This window comes from Sapajus apella, unplaced genomic scaffold, assembly GCF_009761245.1.
Source record: "Sapajus apella isolate SASKATOON/1434 unplaced genomic scaffold, GSC_monkey_1.0 scaffold261, whole genome shotgun sequence".
Lineage (NCBI taxonomy): Eukaryota > Metazoa > Chordata > Mammalia > Primates > Cebidae > Sapajus > Sapajus apella.
In genome coordinates this window covers 230,854-236,853 of record NW_022437201.1, presented here as the reverse complement: position 1 = coordinate 236,853, position 6,000 = coordinate 230,854, and the positions used below count along the sequence as shown (strand labels likewise).

The following is a 6,000-nucleotide window of genomic DNA, read 5'->3' as shown; positions in this document are numbered from 1 at the left end:
GAGTCCATGTGCGCAGTTGGTGGCGCTATTCCTGACCAGTAGCACCCGAGCCCCGGGTTTGACTGAGTCCATGCTGCGATGGACCCCAACACACAAGTCTGAATTTTGTCTCAACACTGCTCCAGATTAGTACGTCGGAACAGCTGGATTTACCTGTGAGACAGGCATGTGTTATCTGTTTGAAAAACATAGCACAGTATTGGCCTGATCGAGAAAAAGGACCAGGGGTCCTCTTATACTATTCCAGAAGAAGATCGCCGTTGTATTCGAGAAAATATTGTAGAAGCCATTATCCATTCTCCTGAGGTCATCAGGGTACAGCTTACTACATGCATACATCACATCAAGAAACATCATTATCCAAGCTGCTGGACTGCCATTTTGCACAAAATTGGCTTTTATCTTCAGTCCGATAACAGTGCTTGTGGGCCAGGAATTCTTGTTTACCTTTATCAGCTTGTGAAAAATTATGAGTATAAAAAACCAGAGGAGCAGAGTCCATTGGTAGCAGCAATGCAGCATTTTCTGCCGGGTGTAAAGGATCGTTTTATCCAGCTTCTTTCTGACCAGTCTGATCAGTCTGTCCTCATCCAGAAACAAATATTCAAGATCTTCTATGCTCTTGTTCAGCACATTTAATGGATTAAAAAGAGCATACACCTGCGATGCAGAACACGAGAATGACAGTGATGATGATGATGAAGCTGAAGATGATGAAACCGAGGAACTGGGGAGTGATGAAGCTGATATTGGTGAAGACGGACAAGAATATTTGGAGATTCTGGCTAAGCGGGCAGGTGAAGAGGGAGATGATGAAGATTGGGAAAAAGATGATGCTGAAGAGACTGCTCTGGAAGGCTATTCCATAATCACTGATGATGAAGATAACCCTGTTGACGAGTATCAGATATTTAAAACTATTTTTCAAACTATTCAAAATCGTAATCCTGTGTGTTATCAGGCTCTGACTTACCGTCTTAATGAAGAACAAAGAAAACGGTTACAGGACATAACAACTTTAGCTGATCAAAGAAGAGAAGCCCATGAATCCAAAATGATTGAGAAGCATGGAGGATACAAATTCAGTGCTCCGGTTGTGCCAAGTTCTTTCAATTTTGAAGGCCCAGCATCAGGGATTAATTGAATTAGTTATTTCTTCCCTGCTGTGTGATTGTAGTAAAGAGCTTGTGTTCCTCCCAGCAGTGGTTCCAGAACTGGTTCATGTTATCTATTCTAAACTAATGATCAATAGATGGACAAAAAAAAAAAAAAAAACAATCACCACCGCAGGAGATGGTACCTGATCATGCAACCGGGCACTGGAAAAGAAACCAGCAGGATTTCGGAGGCGGGTGGGATGGGGAAGTACCTTAGGGGGCGTATTTTATTTATTTTTTGAAGACAGTTAGATCTTGACTCTGAAGCTTCAAAGTGACACTGTTGAAATCTGAAACAAGAGGGAATGTCATGAAGGCAGCTGTTCTTTTTCTGAGGAAAGAATAGGTATGGGCTACAGGACTTTTTAAAATGTCTTATTTACAGTATGAATCTCAAAGGTAGATGTAATTCTTACACCTTTGGGTGTTTGTCCAATTTCTGTCTCTTCCTCACCATTGGGTATCTATTCTTTATATGTAAATAAGATAAGGTAATCTGATAGCCTTATTCAGTCTTCATCTTTTTCATTCATCATTGTTCTTATGTAGAGGATTGGACATTTATCGTAGCACTACATATCTAATTATAAAAACCTGTAAATGAACTAGCACTTTCATATTGAAACAAACCTGCTAGCCGTGTATAAAGTAGCAAAATGTTTGCTCTTTATAAAAAGATGTAATGGGGTGGGGGGGCAAGGGTAATTTCAAGTTATTAATTTAAAAAAGATTAGTAATTTTGTACCTGGTAACTTTGTGGTGCATTCACCTCTGATAGTGACTTGAATTGGGTATGTAAAAAGGGGTTAGTGATATTTCATTGCTGCTAAAAATGACAACTCCCTCTGTGTCCTGTTTTTCTTAAAGCTGTCAGTGTACAAGTGGGTATTGAATACCAGACTTTACTGTAAAAAATAAGGTGGTATCTAGAGCATGTAAATTGGATATAAAGTTCTACTCTTAAAGAGTTAATCTAAGAGTATGGCTAAACATCTATATATGCAGTCTACTAAAAGAACTTAATTCAGCTATTATGTCTTGATTTAATTGCAGTTTCTTTCCTAATATAACAATTTTTTCCTCATTGGCCTGTTTTTAATCCTGTACCTAGAAAGAGTACAAAATGCACACTTAAAAATTAATGTTTAACACTTACCTACTCCCCCTTCCCCATCTCTTCTACCCGTGTTGTTGATCGTGGTATCTGATCTAACCAGATAGGCTGAAGGCACATGGTTGCCTCCAAAAACCACTATTGATAGCACTGCAAAAACAAGCCAGCAAAAAGACAGTGTAGAGAGGTTGGCTTGCTTCCCTCTCTTCCTAGCTGCATATTGAAAAATAAGCCTTTATTGATCTTAAACATCTGTCAGATGAGTCATACATTGGGTTACTTTTTATATACATGTATACACAAAATATTTCAAATTGAAAGCAACATCTTAATGGATTCCAAACTATTACAAGCTGTTGCCTAAAACAGATGAGAAAAATTATAACTGTAAAAACAAATGCACATATTGCTATTTAAAATGCATAATTAAGAAAACCCATTGATGTTGTGTTTTTCTTGTATACCAATAATTAAGCCACTACTGTTGGCACTGTTTGGTTTTCTATTTTAACACTGAAGGAGTGAAAGTGTTTCCTATATTTATGAATTTACTACTAAAAACTTGACAAAAAAAGAAAAAAAATGTCTAAAATGTGTGGGCAAAAACTGTTAATCAAGTGTGTTTCTACTCCCCACTCCCACCCCCTGAAAGTTGGACACTAACTGTATACGCTAGGTTGCTTCAGGGGATTTCACTCTTATATATGTCAACAAAAATGAAGTAGTTGTATATATGCAACATTGTGTACAGAAGGGAGATAACGAATAGTGTTAAAGAAACATTCTCCAGGGAAAATATGGCACATACACACCATGGAATATTATGCAGCCATCAAAAATGCTGAGTTCATGTCCTTTGTAGGGACATGGATGAACCTGGAAACCATCATTCTCAGCCAACTGACACAAGAGCATAAAATCAAACACCGCATGTTCTCACTCATAGGCGGGTGTTGAACAATGAGAACACATGGACACAGGGAGGGGAGCACTACACACTGGGTTCTGTTGAGGGGAAATAGGGGAGGGACAGCGGGGGGTTGGGCGTTGGGGGAGATAGCATGGGGAGAAATGCCAGATATAGGTGATGGAGAGGAAGGCAGCAAATCACACTGCCACGTGTGTACCTATGCAACAATCTTGCATGTTCTTCACATGTACCCCAAAACTTAAAATGCAATTAAAAAAAAAGAAACATCCTTGTCTTCCTTTACATTTTGTTCCCAAATACCTAGTCTACTTTTTAAATTTTCAGACTTCACTGCTTTTTGAATTCATAATTCTAATTTTCACATTATTGTTAATGGAAAATCATATCTAACGAAGATTTTAGTTATTCCTATGCACAGTTTGAAAAAAAGAAAAGAACAGAGAACTCTATCTTAATGAAGGTGCCGGTTAAGAGTGGGTGGTGACTCTCAGGAGAACAGGGAGAAAAATGGGCCTGCAAAGGAAGTTTGATCAAAACATAGAAAATCTTAAAGGCACATGACACCGAGTTCTATGTTTATCCTATAGGTGATAGTTTAAAAACATATTAACAGGGATATGTTTTTACAAAGCTAATACTACCAGCACTTTAGGGAATTAACTTCTTTCACATAGTGAATAGCATAAACTACTGCATTTGTCATTGCTGAAAAGTTTCTTTTGGGAATATTTTGAATATTTTTTGATGAAGTATCCATACCCTTTTCTGGGACATTCGGGTGTTATCTAATCCTCTCTCTTAGCAAAATACTCATGCTGGTATTTTAAATTCATTAGATAAAATAAATCTACTAAATAGGAAACTTAAATTCAGGAGCCATGAAAATGTTATTCCTCTGGCACAAATAAATATTACTAACTATGACTGTTAAATAACAGTATCTTGGTGCAAAGCTGCAAGATACTGTTACAGGTTTCTCACGTTAATTTTTTTTTTTTTTTGAGACAGAGTTTCACTCTTATTGCCCAAGCTGGAGTGCAATGGTTTCACTCTTGTTGCCCAGGCTAGAGTGCAATGGTACAACCTTGGCTCACTGCAACCTCCGCCTCCCGGTTTAAAGCGATCCTCCTGCCTCAACTTCCCAAGTAGCTGGGATTACAGGAGCTTGCCATCATGCTTGGATAATTTTTTGTATTTTTAGTAAGGACTGAGTTTCACTATGTTGGCCAGGCTGGCCTCGAACTGCTGACCTCAGGTGATCCACCTGCCTCGGCCTCCCAAAGTGCTGGGATTATAAGACGTGAGCCACCACACTGAGCCTCATGTTAAACTTTTTAATTCATCATGAGCTGGTATTGTTCATACAAACTAATAAAGTCTTTTTGTCAAGACTTACAGTATTCAGATAACCTGAAATGGAAAAGTGCCTCCCATCCTGAAACTGCTTTACTGCATCAATCTTAGGTTTGTCATAAGGTTATTCAAGTCCCTTTCATGAGCACATATTAGGAATACTTATTTTATTACCATTCCACTAGAGCTCAACATGAGTGATGGTACCATGTGATATGAGTATGATCTCACAAGTGGATTTATTTTGAGATGGCAGAGGAATGTAACTCTACCAGAGCCTATGGTAACAGGTAATTGATTTCCCAATGGTGGAGATACTGTTGTGTAATAGACAGTTGAGGATTTATTATAGAGACTCTAAAGCAGGCTCTACCTGTCACGTGAAGGTGTAATTGGAAACTGACCACCAAAGAGAAATTTATTCATCCTATTTTGACTGTGCTTATATAAATATTTGACATCAGCCTGTGTGAGGTTTGTGTGCAAGAGAAAATGTATATTGAAAAGTGGTAGCAATGCTGCAGGAAAAAATTTCAAATACACAATTTTCTGAGAGCTGAAAGTTATTTCATAAAAACATAAGAGCGATATGTGTTCTCTCAAGGAAATCAAATAATGTGAGGTACATAGAATAACACAGTGTGCAAAGAAAGCTAATAATTAGTTAAATATATGTGTGCAGTTACTAAAGATGAACTAAAGATGGACTTAACTGTCCAATTCTAACTGTAATTAAGACAACTGAGAAATGGCAAAAATTAGCAAGTTCACCTGGGATATGTTTGTCAGGGTTAAATTGTTGAGAAGTAAAATGGTATCTAAATGAGGATAATCTACTTACTGTGAGACTAGATTAAAAGCCAGAAACTGGTACCTGAGGATGGTGCATGAAACACAAAAAGAAAAGTAAACAATAGGGAAACTAAGAGTTCAAGAGGCCTCCGATCAGTCTTTTTATTCAAGTTTCCTGTTTTTGCATCACCATGAATTCTAAGAAGGCAGGGCACAGGTGACATTCTGATACGAATTCAGGAAATGAAAGCAGATGCCAGTAAGGCTAAGTAGCATAGAATACCCTAATGAATAAATGGGGAAGAAACAAAAAGGAGAACAGGGAGGGAATAGTGACTCTGCAAATAATTGAAACTTACTAAGAACTATGGAAAGTTACTCTTGTCTTTTCATACATGAAGTCCACCAATCATGTCTGCAAATACCTAGGGCTGACATGTGGATGGAGGCATGGCATCACCTGAGAGTATGTCTATTTGAGTGAGTATGTGTGACATTTCAATGTAGATTATGACATTTTGGTCACCAACTGTACCACCTGCAGTAGAGTGAGAGACATTCAATTATGTGGCATTACTAGTAAGAATCTGACAGTGTGGGATCAGCATTTGTTCAGAGGATACAAGAATGTCCTACTCCTATGTTACACTGCT

General features: G+C 38.0%; 1 pseudogene; it reads left to right on the top strand.

The window, feature by feature from the left end:
* The first annotated feature begins 616 nt into the window (after window positions 1-616).
* LOC116545351 lies at window positions 617-1,259 on the top strand (annotated as a pseudogene).
* Window positions 1,260-6,000: the final 4,741 nt, after the last annotated feature.